Source organism: Hetaerina americana, unplaced genomic scaffold, assembly GCF_022747635.1.
Source record: "Hetaerina americana unplaced genomic scaffold, ioHetAmer1.1.p SCAF_9, whole genome shotgun sequence".
Classification (NCBI taxonomy): Eukaryota; Metazoa; Arthropoda; class Insecta; order Odonata; family Calopterygidae; genus Hetaerina; species Hetaerina americana.
The window spans coordinates 37,593,808-37,613,578 of NW_027287538.1; the positions used below are offsets into that span (position 1 = coordinate 37,593,808).

A 19,771-nucleotide genomic window follows, 5' to 3' on the forward strand; every position below is an offset into this window, starting at 1 on the left:
GGCAAATACGTGTATGATCGACAAAAAATTGCACTCATTATAAATTTACGAAGCTGTTACTTGCTCAAAAATTCATTGACGCGTCATACAAAAATTTAGTGAAACAGGCACAAACGGTTTAAGATCTTAGATATAAAGAAAAGCAACTAGGTCTTGGTCATCAAACCTAATTAATTTTTATGATATCCCTACTGAATTTCACTCTCATCTTCAGTCTGATTTTCATTCTTATCTTCAGTCATTCTTTGCCTCTTTTAGTTTTTCCTCCACATGTATGTTAAAAAGTATGGGCAATTATGGACACCTCCACTGTTCCTAAAACTGCTCATCCCGACTCTCCGACCGCGGATCACACTTAAGCAGTCTTTGAAATTTACAGGTTGCGGATCTAAGCTACTCGCACCTGAGCTGCCTGGGTCATGTACCGGTTGCAGATTAGTCTCCTATCCCTCCATTCCATTGTCTGCAATAAATTCATAAATTCCGCCCAACTCACTCTATAAAGCGCTTTCTCTAAATCTACGAAACAGGCAGATACATCCAGATTCTATTATCTTATGCTACTCTAAATTAGTGACCTCACCCCTGCTGTGGCCTCCCGTGTGCCTCTCCACTTTCTTAATACTAACTGATCATTCCGTAAGTAATCATTTGCCGTGGTTTAAACCATTATTAGGGTTTTTCATATGTTCTAATTTTTTTCTATTGTACAAATCCCCCTAAACGTTTTTGTTTTTTTTCTAAGCCTGCTGATACTCGTTTCGTATCGATAGGGTTAATGCTTCTTCGTTCAATTTCCGAAACCGTCTTTCCTGCTTTATCCTTTAGAATCAAAAGCTATAGTTCATAAAAACTAAACTGCGATCCGAGTCCGCATGCGTTCCCGGGAAACTGTGACTTGATCACGGTTTTCCTAAATCTCTCCGTAACTGTAGTCTCGTTTAACTAATACTTTTCTGAATCACCAGAAATTTTCCATGAATATCTGCGCCTTTTGTAATGTCAGTTCTAAGTGTTGGTGATTATTTACCCCGTCTCCTTCAGAACTCTATTGCTTTCCCTCCGTGGTCATTCCTTGTTCCTAAACCCAAGTCCCCAATTTCATCTCCATCTCTTCCTTCGCATGCCATCGCGATATAGTTCCCCATCACTATTAAATGTTTTCCTCCTGAAAGACCCATGATTAAGTCCTCTAAGTGATCGTTTACCCTATCGACTTCTTCCTCCCTATGATTACTTGGTGGCATGTACAGGTGGCCTGTATACCTGAACAATGGCCAAGGTTGTCGGTTCTGCTTTTATCTCTATTACAAATATTCTATCCGTTGCTTGCTCTATGTTAACTGAGCTTCTTTCCAGCTTTTTATTCAGTATTATTTCCGCCCCTCGCTGTGTCTCTTCCCATCCTTTGTATATGTCTTGGTAAATATCGTTCCAGTATTCCCGGCTATCTCTCCGTTTCCCCTCGCGCAGCCATAACAATCTTATATTTCTTCCCTACAACTTTGTCTTTTATTTTCTAATTTTAATATCCTCAAAATTGTTATAATATTTCAAGTACAATTCAAACTACTTTGCTTATTCTCTTTTTCTTCTGTGCTTCTGCTGTAAATTTTTCTTCATATGGATTTCGTGACGGCCGCGGAAACCTTGCCTCTCCCGTCACCAAGAACGAAACGAGGCCCAGCGTCATAGTCCCGTAGTTTTCAAAACTTTTGCTCACTTCAGTGTCCATTGTTTTCTCAGGGAATAATCAACTGAAACGGCTTCGCATTAACTACCTGTTTAATGATTTTTAAAGTGGCAACTCTACTTAAATGCCCCCCCCCTGGGGTCAAATGTCTCTGCCACCACCTCACTGATGAACAGACCCTGCGCGGACTACATTTGGCCTGCTCCTACCCTTCGATCTATGCGGTGGCATGGGTGGCCTGCCAGGAGCGATTATCATAGCTTCCGCTAGAACAGCTCTAGAGGTTCCCAGGACGCACTAGACCTTCCAACACTTCAAGGAGTTAGTCCATACGGAGTTTGTTACGGTATACGACTTAATAATAATTTAAAATGTTTCCCTTGAGATATGAAATAAAGATTTAATTTAATCTATTAATGCTTTGAAATGTAATATATTTTTTTTGAAAATGGAGAATATATCAAAGAATTGTATAACGTCTACAACTATATTGTGAAAAAAATTTTAACTAGTCCAATTTCCCCCACGAAGTTAGGAAACAAGGCCTTGCAGCCTGATGTTTAGGATTGGAATATGTGAATTTCGCTGCTCTTCATGTCCTCTTCCCCCTCTTCTTGGTAGGATAACATTGGCGTGGTCAGTCGAAGCGACGGTCACCAGACGCACTCCCCAAAACACCGAGGTTCCGACGGCAGGGATCGAGGAAGAGAGTGCGGGCTGCAAGGGGGTGGGTGTTGGGGGAAGGGAGACAAGTCGATGCGATCCGATCGCGCGGGAATTAGCGCCGGCCCGAGCGATAGGGGTGGACCGGAAAGGGACCGGGAGTAAATAACGAATGACTGGCCGGGCGACGGACGGTTTTGGTCGGGAAAGAGTAGAATGGGGAAGGGGGGAGATCCAGCCAGCGGAAGCGAACTAAAACGCGAGGGGGGGTTTGTTAAGAAGGGTGACCAGGGGGAGGGGGCTAGGCCGCGATCCTCTTGGATTCCCGTAGCTCGGGAGTCCCTTCGCCTAAGCCCTTCCCCGTTAAAACCATCCTCTTCTCCAACCTCGTCAAAATCCTGAGCCCACCACTCCCAGCCCCTCCCAAACACAAAGGCCCTCTCCACACTCACCCACCATTCCTCCACCACCCCTTCCGCTTCTCCGAGCGAAAACATTTCGCTTGGAATCGAACCACCACCGCCGCCCCTCGTCAACCCCTTTCGCTTCCCGACGAATTGGTAGCGATCCCGCAAGGATGGACCGGGATCCCCCGGGAAGATTTTGCCCCTTCGACCACTCTGCCTCCCAACCGACCCGATACCTTTCTCCCCCCGTTTTCCATCTCTCTTCTCCTCTCATTCCCAAGGATCCAGCTCGTAGCCAAAAAAAGGCAAGAGTCATAAATGGAATACGACAAATAAATAAATATAAATAAATGTCTCCTCTCGTGAGGCTGTGAGCTGAGAACTGGAGGGGTGGGGGTGAAAGTGGGCGCATAAAGGGAGAAGAGAATGAACCTCTCTAAAGGTTTCTTTCAGTCGCAGGTGATTGAGGAGGGTGGAGGGATAATAGGAGGAGAAATGAAGGGAACGGAGATGGAAGTGGGGAAAGTGAAGTCAGTTAGGAATGATAGAATGAAGAGAGTGAATTAATAAAGGCAGCAAATATGGATGGAGCACATTTCTTCTCTCCACTTGATTGAACAAATGTAGTAGCTGAAGATACTTGTTAATAATTAACTAGGAACATAATGAAAGGAAATTGGAATTGGACGTAAATAGAGCGCCATGGAGAACTAAGTGAGCACCGAGACCCGAATTTCATAAGGACCCGTGCCAGTCACTTTATGTAATATATCGAAATTGACAAAAGAATATACGGAATTTGAACTTGCCCCGCAGTCATCCTAAAAAAATATTGACATTTAACAATGAAATCATAAGGACTTTACATTTTATGGACAAAAACTATGCTCTGGTGTCTACAGCCTTAAGGGTATCTCATCGATAATTCTGGGTTTATAACAATATAAATAATTCTGTTTTTTTAATTCTAATGTCACAGTGTGTAAAAATTGTTTTAATACTAGAGAATGAATAATATATGATAATATTTGCTTTTCTATACTTGGCATGTTTATGACTACTTGAATTGTCGTAAAAAACTTGTGCAAAAGTATTTAGGAGGGAATGGAATTTAATTTGGCAAATTATAATATATTCTGTATTTATTTTATGCGTCAATAATTTGTAGCGGAATATTACATTACACATTAAATATGTAAATATACTGAGAACGCTATCCATCCTTATGGGAATGTTGTTATCACTATTTACTAATAAATAATAGAACACGGCGACGGTGAAGCCTGGTACGAGGAATTGAGAGATAATTGTTTGCTCTCACACAAACATTTGATGATATGTATTTTGCTGCTGTTGAGACGTTTGTCAAAATATCTAACTCACGTGTAGGACCATCGTTAGATCTTATGGAAAAACTATTCTAGAGAAGGTTTAGAATATGTGGACATTCCTTCATGGGTTAACCACTCAGCGAGCTGATTTCCTTTTCCAAAAATGTTAAGATGAATGAAGACTCTTAAGATGTCTCCTGAAAGGGAGTAATATTAAAATAGTAGGTCCATCAGTAATTTTTCAAATAATTTTCGAAAGAATTGTGAGTGACGCATATTGATGTTTTTTTCATTCAATCGTAAGAACTATGCGACTTACCTCTACGTTGAAATCTTAAAGCAAAGTGGGAGAAGAACGGAACTTCCTCACTAATCAGAGAATTGATAAAAAATACACATTGGGCCGTATATGTCAGAACTATGAAAGCGATGTCGCGCAAATGAAAGAGGAGAGCAAGCAAATTAAAAAATATCGGTGATGTGTAGGAATATGAAAAAAAATATATTTCAAATTCCAGAGTGGCAATGCTTCTTTTATCTTACTCAGAAGAAAATGACAATTCAAATGATTTTGAGCCGGGAACAATGAATACATCCGAATGACCTAACTGCGATGTATGGACGAATGTTGAACCTTGGAAAATGAAATTTCCATCAAAATTGCTGTCGTTATTGTGTGACTCCACTGAAACTGTCGATAGATCGTTACCAGAAATTGGAACAGCATCTTTAGAATATATTGGCATTGGAATGAGCATTACGAACATCTACTAAGATGAAGTAATATTAAGAGGAATAGAAGATAATATCGCAAACTTCCTCGGCATATGATTAGTAAACATTTTATTTATAAGGAAATTGAAAACCTCTTTTGAAAAATAGATTTATTTATCCGATATTATGACGCATCGCGATTCCAGAGAATATGTAGAAGAGCGCGTTGTTCTCATCAAATATCCTTATTCAGGGTATATTCGTTTAATACTTCTGGAATATGCGAACATCCAATCAAATCTAGATCGACGTATCTTTGGATAATTGGAAAAGATATGCAATGTACGGCAGTATTGGCTTGCATGAAAGTGCGTTCAGAATTGGACCACCTGGCTCAATCATTGGATTGAACAGCATCTGAGAAATCCATTGCAATACGTGTATATAGTATCTCTATTGTTTTTCACTGAAAATTTCCCTTGAAATTCTTTCACTAAAAGTATTGGGGAAAAGTTGGGTATTCACGAGAACGTACCAGTAAACTCGAGGAGAATATAGTCAGTATTTCGTCGAAAACATGAATATTAGATCTGCCCCAAAAAAATGGGAAATATCCAACATATATTTGACGAAAATGAATCCCAAAATGATATCAAGTTCCAAATTAGGGAATGATAACACTAAAACTCTTCTTTTTTACATTAAAACTGAATATTTCTTTGACAGCATTGACCTTAGTGAAATTCTAAAACATTTGGACCGTTTGCAAATTTTGAAAATGTTATGGACTATGATGGTCAAGTAGTAGGCAATTTAGAAGAGGAATTGAGTTAGGTAAAGAAGATTTATCAAGTTGGAGGGAATCGGTGACAGGGATGTTTTATAACTATGTTAAAAAGAGACTGCCGAAAAATTTGGTATGGATAATTTTTTAGTTCGGTGTGGGAACATGGTGGCCTTGGTACTTGAGGCGGGATAATGTGCGTAGAATGGACGCTTTTATAATTTGGGTACATGAGATAAAATGTACTGAAAAAACAAAGGAGAAAGTACTAGGTACGTCGGGGGAACTCTGGGAATTGTTGGGATATATCCAAAGTAGGTGGGTAATTTATAGGGGTGAATTGAAAGCGTGTTAGAGAGGGAAGGAATGTTGAAAAATATAATAGGGGGAGAACTATAGGCAGCCAAGGTAGGATGATGTTAGAAAGATAGAAAGACATCTTAGAGAGAATTAAGAGGCCCAAAAATCTCCGGGAGATGCCACTAAAGTAACTTTAAAAGGTGTCACTAGCTAATATGCATTAGAATAAAGAATTTTCGAAGTGTAAAAAATATTTGCCTTGACCGGTATTCGAACCCAGATCCCTCGATATCCGGCCGAGTGCTTTAGCAAGTTGAACTACCAAGGCGTTTTCTAGTAAAATTGGCTAAAACACTCGACCGGACATCGACGGATATGGGTTCGAATCCCGGTCAATCTGAATGATTTTCAAACTTGGACATATCTGCATTTAAATGAAGGGATGTATAAAGAATGCGGAATTGAAGAACAGTTCATTGTATTGTCAGGTGTCAGTTTGTCTTGCTGGATAGAGCTAACGAATACAGAGATGACATTCTGTGTCCGTCCAAAACAGCAGACTACCAATAAAAATGATGTAAGTAAGAATCCGAGGATATATTAATTGTAACCAAAAACATGTCATCTTCCATTTAAATATGAAGCAGAAACGTAGAGATGTTGTTGATACTGTAATTCTAAGAAGACATGTATTTTCGATTCCCTGAAAACCATAGCAAGTGCTTTGATTTGAAATCATTCCAAATATTATGAACAACAAAAACTAGTTTGCTCTTAAAAAAGTTCATGTCGTTATAAAGGAATACAAAAAATATAAAGTTTGCGATTCCAGAAATGCAGTTTGATTTCACTAGTTATTCTGAGTAAATAATATTTAAACAATTGATTTTACAGCCACTATCACTGAAACAATAGTTTAATGGAGAACGTTTTCCTGAAGAAGAATGAAGATTTTTTTTATCCTCATACATTACATTGTATGACTTTCACAAATTTTAATATTTCACAATTGATTTCTACTTCTGTGTAATGAAGTAGACAGGTATTACATCTGATGGACCCTTCAGCCAATACGCTTTGTCATTAGGAAATAGGTAAATATAATGAATTAAGTATAAAAATTGACTAAACAAGCAATATCATATTCATTCTAACAGTTATTGAAATAAATCAAAGATTTCTTCTACTGTTGATTTGATGCATTGGTCACGGGTAGGATGCGTATGCAGTCACCTCTTGATGAGTCTTGATCAATTCTGTGATTGAAATTCGCTAGAAAACTATGCAAGAGTTGCTAAATAGTTTTTGGTCAATCAGTAATATCGACGTTAAATTAATCGAGTCTAACAACGAAGTTTAAATCCCGCAAAGGAAACTCTCATACCTTAAAAATAGTGTAATAAAAAATTTGATAATATAGGAATTTAAAAATATATCTGCAATATAGATATTGCAGATATATTTTACCCCCCCCCCCCACAATAATGTAGTTTTGTGCGGATTTTCGTATTTGTTAAGCATTCCAGGGCCTTGTGAAGTGAGACTTGTGGGTGTTGAAGGTAAAAAGTTTTAAATATCGATAAGTAAGGTACTTTTCCGGTCATTGGATTATTTTACACGAAGATATAGAAATTCAAACAGGAGATTGATTCGGATTTCTCTTGATTTTTGGAGAATTTGCATACTTTTAAATGCATTCGGTAATGGGGCCTTTTTTTTAATAGAATGAAATTTTATGTTATTACTCAACAACCGTCGAAACTAATTTGCCACCGTGAGGCAATTGGAAATTCAAAAATATTTCAACTCGATCGAATTTTATTCAAAAGTATTCATTACCACATTTCGAAACCTTTTAGCATAAACCCTTGACACGTGTCGTTGAACACTGTTCTTTTTTAACGAAGCGTCTGTATCGGAATAACTAATTTGTTATTTTTATGTCAATTCTAAATTGACATCCTTCTAAATATGTGGTGCAGGTTATCATGTTCAGAAGAAGAGTTGCTCTGTTCGTTCAGTCATAAGGATGAGAGACTGTTGTACAGGAAAGTTGGAAAATTTTAATCTCCTTCTGGAAAGAAGGTAAAGATATTATGGTAGAGTACTAGGAGTTTGCAAAAAAAAGGGAGACAAAGGAAACAAGATACATAGGATGAGAGAGTGTGAAATTCGTAGTATATATAAACAGTGGACAATCTCCAATACTTGAAGGGATACTTGTTTATGTATTATTTTAACTTTTTTGATTTCTTCGATACCGATTTAAGTCTTTGCTGTGGGGCATTCTGGAAATGAATGTTGATAGAAGCTCGCGCTGACGCGTCGTTTGGCTGCTTTCTCTGCAAGGTTTTGCATCGTTGCCAAAGTCCTTATTTCGGTTTGTGGTGAATGGTCATTTGTCAACGAGAAACTCACCAGGATAGCCACAGAGAAGATTAAACATACCCACACGGATAACACTTACTGATTTCAGTTTCATTGTGAGAAATGAAAAATTGTTACAGAAAAACAGTTTCCACAAGAGGGAATTAGTCTACTAAAGGTATACGAAGGATCCTGATGAATATTTCCCCTTTTATGGAACTTCTACGACACATGAGCATAATCGAAATGCCTATATTTTCTCCTTACACCGCAACGTTTTCCCGTTAGTCCAAGTCATATATAGACCCTATCCGCCTTTATTCTCCAGTTAATAAATATTTTCTGCGTAAAAATTTCCTCCATCCACTTCTTTACTTTCGCTATCTTAAGCGTGAAACACTAATACTTTTTGTCCTTCACCCCTTCCGTTTATTTTATTAATTCTTCCCCAAAGCCAAATCTCAAATGTCTTACTCCAAATCTTCTTCCAATTCTTTTTTTTGAAGTTTGATTTTAGAGCTATAAAACGTTTAGCACCTTGCTTAATTCTTCACTTAAAATTTCCTTTTCGTTTAGCTACGTATTTTTATCTATTCCCTTCCTTTACACTTACTTCGAAAACGATGAAATTTGGACTATGGATGGATACGAATTGTATTTGTTTTAACATTTCGTTATAGCTGAGTACCCTCTCTCATTTTAGAATTGAGGAATAATAAGGATATTTAATATCTTTCTAAATACCAGTTCAAAACAAATTTCTTCTTTTCGTTTCTTATTGTTTGTTTAACATGGCTGAAGAATGTGTGACACCATTAGAAAAGTTATTATGCCAAATATCCAATTGCTGTCTCATTCAAAGTGATGGAACTGTGAACTTTGAAATTATGCTACTCTGGTGTTATGTATCGCAGAGCAAAATATTTTGCAAATTGCAGCATATTATCAAATACTCAAAACACTTTGCGCAAATTTAATGATAAAGTCTGCCTAAGTGGTATTTATCTGGAAGTGATGGCTGAAAGCCGAAAAATTATGTGATATGCGCGTTTAATGAGCATAAGGTGAATATAAGTACAACAGAAAGTTAAATTTAGGCTGACGAAACTTTCACTGGAAGCTACAAATATATCGTCAGTACCAGGCCCATGAATAAATATGGGTTCTCCTAAGATATCAACCGTGCTTTGATTGGTTGAAACATTCCTTGAGCTTTCTGTCATAATCAATCCAATGCTCCTTCGCTAGTAATCTCGGTGGAATAATGGTGTTCTTTTCCGATGCTGAAGGCCAAAAAAAAAAACTCCGAAATGAAGTCCGAAGACTTGTGCAAGTATCATTACAGTAATTAAAAATTATTATTGCAATTCTACCATGGGAAGTTTCACGGCAAAATGCAATCATCCGATGGCTGTCGCGTGATATGGAGTTTGCGAAACAATTGATGCTCTATAAGAAATTAATAGCTGTATAGGGGAAACTTATAATCATCATATTGACTTCCTTGGCCACTTTTTAATTTGTCCTAAAAGGATTGCTTCTGTCACCTACTGGAGATCTCAGCGTAAGGTTTGACCCAAATACAGAAAATTATGTAATTTCTGTTTTGGATGTTACCTGGGAATGACGTATTATCATGCAGTATACACATCGTATAGAATAGTACAGTGCATACTAATACTTTCCTGTTGGAGCTACGTGTTTTCACATCCGAAAATATGTTCACGGGAATTGGGAGCACAAACCCGTGGAGGCAAGATGACGGAAATGAATTTCTTTTGGAATATTTTCTCGGGTACCCGGTCAGAACCTTGGGCGGATCCAGGGTAATATCGGGAGAGTGGAGGGTGTAAAACAGGAACCCACTGCTGAGGGGAAATGATTTGAAATCGATATTTTGTGCCTCTTTCACTCCTGCCTCCGAACCCTGCGACACCTCCAGCTCTTCGACGCGATGATCGCGACTCCCCTCCCCGGGAAAAGCCCGAGAGCGTCGGCCTCGACCATCGGCCATTATCGGCTCTCTCTCAAGACTATGATGGGATGACATATGGGAACCAATATCGACTGCCTCTCTCAAAAATCTCCCTGATGTTTTAGGCCAAACTCCGAGAGTAAGTATATAGAATGAGGGAAGCGAGCCAGGGACAGAGGAGACCTGCTCACGCCAACCTCGCAACGATCTGGGAAGGGCCAACATCTATCTCACACGAACAAATCGGCCAGGATCCACTGAAAGCGAGCGAGGCTACCTTAAAAATAACACCGTTGAATAGAAAGGCTGTGATTTTTTGCTTGGGGCCACATGCTTAAAGTGCTTTTGAAAATTCAATTTTGTCAACATTTTAAACGGAGGCAAACAAAGGTGGTTGATTGGTATTGATGTTAACACATTTCTGGTATACGTCTTTTGGAGACACTGAAGTGGAAAACTAAGCGTCATCTGTGTAAAATTACAGCAACGAAGATACTTGAAACAAGCCGTTTAATTTTTTAGATTTCAAATTCGAAAAGCATATGTGTCCGCTTAAAATATTTATTCGTTTATCTTGAATTTAGGTTCATTTTACGGGTGGAGTGCGATTGCAATGCAAAAGCAAAAGAAAATTATTCTTGCAATCTGTTGTTATGCCTAGTGCGAACCACATTACCAACATCAACCAATGAGTTAGCATAAGTTAGTTTGGATGAATTTCAGCTTAAAACTAGCTATATAACAACTGGCCGTGTGGTACGTCTTAATTATGTGTGGGCTTTCGAATTAATGATAAAATTTTGGTTATTAAATTATTATTCTTTAAAGAATGGACATATGTACATTATATTCTGCAATATTATTTCAACGAAAAGAATAACGGTAGAAAACCTGACGTATTTTAACAATAAACGGGTTACCCAGGTTTTATGAAACGTGGTGAAAAATATAAGTAAGAAAAGAAAATATTATGCCACACAGAATTGTTTGATACATGTATTGATCTTAGAAAAGGACATTTAGGAGTCAGTTTTAAAAAGCATACGTATGCCACAACCCAATGAAAAGGAATGAATAGCGAGATATTAGGTATACGCTTTCAAAAACAAACATTGTAATTGCCTGGCGAGGGGAATTGATCCGTAGACACCTCTGCTCCCATGAATGCGTATTTTACTGAGTGTTAGCCGGGAACAATAAGTCATATGTCATTAATACAACATCCTGTCTACCATGGGTCGAGTTTTAAAGGGGATTATTTTCAAGTGGGTTGAAATTATAATGGTCTAACAACCCCTCTAATCCGTACTTAAATCCGCATGCGCTTCAGTTGTCGAAAACTAAAGCTCTGGATTTTATGTGGGTTCATTTGCGTTTCAGTGACTTTAAAGGATCGCAAATTAGTTATCGTTTTACGAGTTTATTTAAACGAGCCTGGTAGGCTTCCTGGAATAGGAAATTAGTGCCTACATATACTCTTCGAGGGCTCTTGACGTCTCTTAGCCTCTCATCTTTTTCACTTCATAATCTCCTAATTCGAATTCTGATGTTGTAATTCGCTGTGAACGGGCGATTATAGCTCTTGTGGTCATAACTTCCTGCTTCGTTGTGAGAGGAACATTTCTCCTACACGTTTTTGCCCAACCTCTCATCACGTCGTGTTCTTGAAAGCACATTAATGGGAACCTCCCCCCCCCTCCCCCCGTGGGATACCAGGTCCAGGAGGAGGGCGGGGTATGAGGACCAACAAAATGAAGAGATTAGTGGAACCATCTCCGAGGTCCCGAGTTTGAATTCCGGAGGAAGCATTTTTTTCCAATGCGCACGCTGGTCTCACTCCAAATTTTTTTCTGCTTTCAGGGGAAACAACTCCCTTGTTAAAGTCTTTCGCGTTGTTCGGGAGAATATCCTGATACCCACAAGGGAACACTTTATTCTCGTCATAATTGACTCATCTTATGTGGAATACTGAACGCGATGCCGCTGTTGATTCGCGCGATCTAATAACACAGGGGTAAATGCCTATTTTCCCTAGCATTAAATACCCAATACCAGAATGCTGGGTATTAGGGCAAAATAGTCACAAAACTATTAATTCTGTATGATCACCTCCAAGTCAACGATGCTGTCAGTTTTTATGAGGGTATTCATTCTGACGGTAAATAAGACAACTAAGTAATATAATGAAAATGGTCAAATATTTACCAAACGAATACGCGTATGATAACGTGTGTATCTTTGCATTAATTGAATATATGCGTCAATATAGAATGGGCGAAATACGTGTACGAATGTGTTTAACATAATAAACTCTTAGGAACAATAAGTAAAGGGGAGAGGTTTATGCTACTCTAGCTGAGTGTATGGATTTATATACCAAGCAGTCTGTCCCTTAAAATAAAAGGCTATTTTTAGAAGGGAATTACAATTGGAAAAATAAAAAATCCTAAATGTTTTATTAATATAATAGACTTTTAAATTACTCACATATGCTAAAAAGTTAATTATGATATTAGCTCTTTGGAATTGAAATTCTTTCTTGAAATATAAATTTTGGCTTTAAGCATGGCTCTCCTGACATTTTCCTTCGAAATTTCATAAGAAATATTAGAAAGCACAAAAACATAACTTTCAAGGAATGCATGATTCGCAAATAATTCCAAAAACGTGTGGGGGTAAAAAGATGATGGGGTCCTGGAAAGTATAAAAACAAGCGCAAGGAAACAAGAATTTTCTCCAAGAAATTCGTACTTCTGGAATTATTGCTATGGGATGGACTGGGAAGTCAGATGGGTCGGAAAGATGTCGAATAAGGTGAAAAGTGAGGAAAGAAGATCGGAAGAGGAAGAAGGGTGAAAGAGGGAGTAAGGGGGGAATGTGTGACAGCGCGAATACTTATGTATATATGCGCATGTACCCGTGTATGTATATCTAGGGTTAGGAGATGGGTGGATTTGTTGGGGGGCGGGAAGTGATGGCTGGGTGGGTGTGTGAGTGGAAACGTTTTTTGCCGCGCCGAGTTTACACTCACTTCTTATGGCGCCGAAAAGTTATCCGATGCTCTGGCTACCGTTTTTCCTCTCTCCCTTTCTAAACCCCGCTCTCTGTGTCCGTAGACTGACTCGTAATGTGATTATCGCTGGGTAGGAAGGAATGGGGAGGGGCGTGCGAGAGGGGTGTGGGGATGGAATGGCAGCCAGGAAGAAGTACGAGGGAGAGAATTAGGAGGAATGGAAATGGAGTGAGGGAGAGGCAGATGGAGAAATGTGGGGAGGGGGAGAGAGAATGCGCTAGAGTCAGAAACGAATTGCTAAAAATTCGGTGAGTAATCCTTTTTCGCTTGTCACTTGGAGGTTAGTCCAATATAGGATCATTATGGCAGGTAATATTTATTTTTTAAATCTGATTCAAGAAGGACAGAAAACGTATAAATTTCATCCATTAATTAATTAATATATTTTGAGTCCATTTCGAGCGGTGCAGTGGAAACAAAACTATTTCGATGCTTTATTATTTTTTAAACGAGTGTTTATTATGTTACGTATTTCCGAGATAAATCTACATTTTTTTCAATTATTGACGTTTCGCGTTTACAATGGGAGCTTCATTCTACTAATGACGCTCATATTAAAAATAGCCATATTTAGAGTATATGAAGAATGTCGCAGGTAATTCTAAAAATTTGCAATGAATTGATAACTCCTAAAAATGTCGTCAAAAGAAATGAGAATGATATTATTTCGTTGTTATAACTAGTAACGTTAAGACTGAGACGAATCTAATTCTCATTTACGTCTTAGAATCAGCCGAGAGAATTAAATAATTCTCATTAACCTGTTTTATCTCTACCACCACTATTTGTAATGCATAATGTGTTTCTGATGAGGTTAGTAGTATTTTCCTTTCTTTCATGATATGGTTGATGTCTCTACTTCCCTGTCCAAAGTGACAAATGATAGAAGACTTGCTGCGAAGTAAATTTAACTTTAATTTCTTCAATATTTTTGTATTTTTCCAATTTTTTAGTATTTTTTCATTATACACCCTTCTAATCTCTAATCTTTCGTCATGGATATCGTATTGAGAGGATGTCTAGATTTCCTAATTACTGCAGAGATTTACGCCATCATCATGGGTCATCAATCTCAGGATTGGTTTGTACCAGCTCTCCGAGGTAATATTTTTCTGTCACTCTCTTCTTGCCATTTTGTTTCTTTCTGCCGTCTTTTTGTATCATTTGCTTCTCGTATGTCATTCTTGGCCTTGCTTATTTTGTTCGTTCAATAATGGTCGTCAGTAAACCATTGTACGCGGACGTGTGCTCAATTAGTCTCAAACTTCTCCCCTTCGCTGCTGTCCGTGGACTCCCTATTCACTTTTCCCTCCATTGTACCACTGCTGCGTGTATTTTATATTCCTCATTCATCCGTAACACAATATTTTTATCCCCTCTAAACGTATTTTCTCTGTTAGTGCCGCTGTCCAAATTTCACAGCATAGAAAATTTAAAGTTTTGGTTGAAAATACTATTTAAAAGTCAATATCTTCTTCTTCGGTATTTTTTCTGCAATATTTACCATTGAGATGTGAGTACAGAATTAAATAAGGCATGTTTACATTTATACCTTCGACAGGTATATTTTTTTTAAATATGCATAATTTTTATTTCTTATTATCTCCAAACAACGGGCCTTGGAATGTAAGCATGAAAAGATCTCGCTTATGAATAATATTTGTATTTGTTAACCAACCAATTGTTATTAGGCAATATTTTAGCCTGAAATTGAGCGGCTTTTACCTATTTCCGGTAACATCAACAAAGATCCACTAAAAAAGTAAAAATTCAACTCCATTGGGTTTTTTAATGGATTAACTATCTTGTCAATGAACGTATCAACTTACTACTCAATAAAATTACTAGTCTCTTTTTGAACAATTGTTTTATCCGCTCCATTAGTTACATCAATTTTTATAAGTTGCTGCTAGTTTCCTTACAAATTATATACTTTTTTCATATTGATTACATTTTTTGGGGCACAAGAGTCAAGGTGAATTTGGTCACTCGTAGGACAAAAATTTGTTAACCGTAGAGCATTGGTGGTCCTACACCCTTGTTAGATACGGTTTTGATAATTCTAATCGCTTTGAAGACTAATCTGATGCGTTACTAGCAGTTCATATTTCGTATTAAGGAGCTAATTCAGTGATGTTTTAGTAGGTGTATTGCGCCATAAAACGGTTGATATTACTCACTGGTATCGTTGTCATTGGGACTGTTTTAATTAATCGGTTTAGTTCAGTGTACGACATGCTGTTGTGGATGCGAAGTAGCATTTCGCTCTGATATCCTTGACATCTCCGGCCTGCTGATGAAAGCTGAAGCCAAGCGTCTCCGGGTGCTCCCTTGGAGTTGAAAGTTCAAGTCAAAAGGATTGGAGGGCGAGCCGACTGTTAAAATCATTTCACCATCCGACCCGCCTACCGCCCACCTCGCCCAAAACCCCAACGGCGGGAGGAGGGGTGGAGTTAACAAATGAAGAGCAGTCGCCGCCGGAATCAAATTGCTCTCGTGACAATCTTCCAAGAGACTTCTTCACTCGTAATCCCCTTCTAAAGGCTCTCAGTATTATCCCGAGCGTCGTTCCCAGCATTTCGAAAGTTGATTTCCAACTCTAAATGGGAAGGTTCCCACCACGGAAGAGATCGACCAACCCCACTTTTTGTATTTTTGTTTACCCTTGTGGGAGAGCATAGCAATGTTGATAGAAATAATAAAGGCCCCTTGAGTTTGTAAATATACCTGTCGTGTATTTTGAACGGTTATCAATTAAAACCTCTAGAGCCTCATATTTTCGTTCGTAATCTCTTCTGTATTTTTAGTCTTGTTTAAGCACTTCATATGTTCATGGTAGTAAGTGGCATTTTGAGAATCCTTAATTCATAGATTATTTTTAGGGATTCTAACATTCAGAGTGGATTTAAAAGAAGCTCAAGGATTTTTAAGGTACACTCAATTCAATGTCGATTTTTAGAGAAAAAAAATATGAAAAATTTTTACATTCGAGTTTTAAAACTGAATAAGTTTCTTATGCTACCAAATCTTTCAAACAGATGAAACACCGCCTTTAAGATAAAAAAATGTGAGATTTTGGTGTACTGGTTCCATCAAATTATTAATGGCATGAGGAATAAGATCAAGGAGAAACTATGCATTGAGAAACAGTCACCATCTTCATTCTTTTAAATATATGGAAACAAAGAAGGGACTTTCTTTTTTATGCATTCGCAATATTTGATCGATAATATAACCCGTTCGATTTACATAAAAGATTAAAATTGTTTTACTTTTAATTAAAAAAGTAAAAAAGCACTATATATATATATATATATATATATATATATATATATATATATATATATATATATATATATATATATATATAGTGCGCTCTGCGATTTTAATTTTTAATTAAAAGTAAAACAATTTATATATATATATATATATATATATATATATATATATATATATATATATATATATATATATATATATATATATATATATATATATATATATATATATGCACGTATAAATATATAATCTACACGAACGGAGAAGACAAATGACAGTTTTATTGCATAAATCTGAAGAACAGAATTCATATGTTAATCTGAATTATGATACAGTACATACATTTTTCCGGGTAATTATTTTTTAATTAACTTTCGTTTTCTAAATTTGAAATATAATCTAGAAAGTGCTTTGATAATTGAAATCTCTAGTCTCTATAAATAATCCTCTATTTTTTAACCACACATAAAAATGGGTACATATCGGAGTTGAACTTTCATCTGCACAATTCATTTGTGAGAACCCACAAATGATAATATAAACAAAAATGCAAACCCTGTATGGCAGTGATCCTGGCGTTTTGTGGAATTGGGTGGACATACGTCAAGAGGATAGAAACAGTTATCACTGGCACTACGGTCTTCTCAGTCCTGGGTGTGTCACACAAGCTCCAAGCTCGGGTTTGTTTGAGGAGATTGCTCTGAGTGCAGTACACGTTTCGTCGGAGAGAGGGTTAAACCTCGTGATCCTTAGGAAACCTCCCGCTAAGAGCAAGCTAACAACGATGCCGGGGGCTCCCTCGCCCCCTTTGCTGCGTAGGTGAGCGACTGTGATCCGTCATGGGAAACGGTGGTTCAGGAGACAGAAACAGAATCCAATCCCCTTAAAACACTGGAAACCCCGGCTCTTTCCTCAAACAATGTCTTTTCCATGGTCTTGACATCTTTAAAAATATTTATCATAAGAATTAAAGTAGTTAACTGTTGCTATGTAGTACTACACTGTACTTGAATTGACTGAGTGACTAAATTATCGTCCTAACGCTTTGAAAATCATGATTAATATATATGCTCCTGTTAGTAGCGATGGTATTACCGGCACGGAGATGCTATTGAAAAAGGGGACTGGATGAAACCAATTTATCTAAATTAGAGTAATATTTTCAATTTTGATCTTAACTTGTTTATTTTTAGATAAGCGTATTAAAATAAGATATTTAACGGTTATTAGTGGATTTTTATTCTAAACTCCACTGTAAGGGAATGGTGAATGGTGAACCTTTTCGTAATTTTATGTTTTGGTGTTGATACAAGGGTTTTGAACAGTAAAATTGTTCTCCAATGATATACAAACACACTGACGTAAACGCAATTATATCAATAGGAAACTAATTCAATTTCAATTAAAATAAATTATTCTGCCCAATTATTCTCAAAAGAGGTGGTTATACATTATTAGCTATTTACATCAATCAACTTTGACGTAGTAAGAAATATGTTAAAAGTTTGAATTGAAATGCATACAAATATGTAATTCTTCTTGAAAATGGAATCCGTCTTTACCCAGTTATTGATATTTCTCACAAATGCCTTCTATGAAATGTTCCTCACCCTGTAGAGACTTACTTATTTTACTAATGTTATTACTCAACTTATTTCCCTGTCCTTGGGAAGGCATTCACTTTTCAGCAAAAATAATCTTCAATAAAGTTAACTGGTAGGTGAGATTCCCATTTAACTCTAATCTTGTCAGAGTGCCTATGTAATGAAGCCAGAGTTATCTCATTTTTATATTAATTTCTAGAGATGTCAAAATGTACCGGTGGAAAAATAGTAACATTATTCTTCACTTTGAAATGAAACACTAATGTGAAAAGTGAATAATGATATAAGAACCATAATTTTGGCACTCCGGTGTAAATCGGCCCTGGATTTAGGAACTGTATCGCCGGATGTTTTCTTCCATTGATGGTCCTTAGAACAGGACACTGAATCAACCTCGTCTCTAGGAATACCTGGAGAAACTCAAGTGCGACGATCGCGTTCTCTGGGTCGGAGACGGCAATGTTGCGTGGGACTTCTGTAAGGGGAAATCCTTGGTCCTGAAGCGTTTGAGTATCACGGCAGCTATGTGTCTCCGTGCGTGACTCTTCCGACGGCTTTGGAGTGGATTGTGCGGTACTCTGGCGACGGGTTGGGCGGGGAGAGAAGAGTTGTGAGAGGCGGAGGAGGGGGAGGAAAGGGTGCGGTGGGTTGGATGGAAACGGCGGGCATAGGAAGTGGGCCCTCCGGGAAATCCACATCCACTAGAGGGGCCCGGGGCGACAAGGGAGGCTTTTTTGAGGAGGGGTGAGGGAGTCTCCTCTTGGTGAGGTGCCATTGCAGCGAGAAATCCAACTTTGGCCCGAGTTTAAGTCTTTCGCTGAAGGGTTTTCGGGGTTGTGCGCTGAAGGGGGTGGCGGCGTCGGGAGTGGTGGGAGAGGAACGAGGTGGTTGGTGTGGGTGCGGAGTGGTGTGGCGGTGGGTGACATCCACCTCCTCGGTGGTGTCGGCGGTGCGGCGCCTGGGGAGGCTTAAGTGCGGAAAGTTTCCGTCGCTCCCCGACGCCCAGGGAGACTCTTGTTGCTCTCGCTTACCTCTCTACTGGGTTTTATTCCCTTTTTATTACATAATCCTGCACTTCTCCGTAGTACTTGCATTCTTAACGTTGTAGCGAGTTAGTTGTTACACCTTCGACGCGGTTTCGGCGCAGTGTATACACCAAAAAAGTCTCGAATGAGATCAGCGGCCAGTTGCCAAAACTCTTTCCGACGGTTCAAATTCGCCGTGAAACTGAACAAATATCATTGGAAAAATGTGCTAAGCAAATCCTATCTAAGCGTTTTGTAACCAGCGCTATGATTTTATCGTCTTCTAAGCCGGAGAACCGGATGTTGTAAATGGTTTAAACTATTTTATGCCTCCATTTATAACAATGAAAGGAAACGAGGGCGACTTCAAAATTCAATGTTAACTTTCTACTTTAAAATCTATATAAACAATAATTTTAATTCGAATGATTTCATTTTTTATTGATATTGATTTTTATCTTTTCAAAGCACGTGATAATTCATATTCAGTACGTCCATAGTAACAAATTTTACAACTTTTTACAATTCCTATTTGTTAGACGTATAAATAATTACT

At 38.0% G+C, this 19,771-nt stretch overlaps 1 protein-coding gene across 2 annotated transcripts in view; it reads left to right on the plus strand.

Moving 5' to 3' along the window:
• The window catches only part of LOC139698703 (nephrin-like), a 574,051-nt gene that overhangs the window by 36,204 nt on the left and 518,076 nt on the right, over positions 1-19,771 (plus strand). The window lies entirely within an intron of this gene.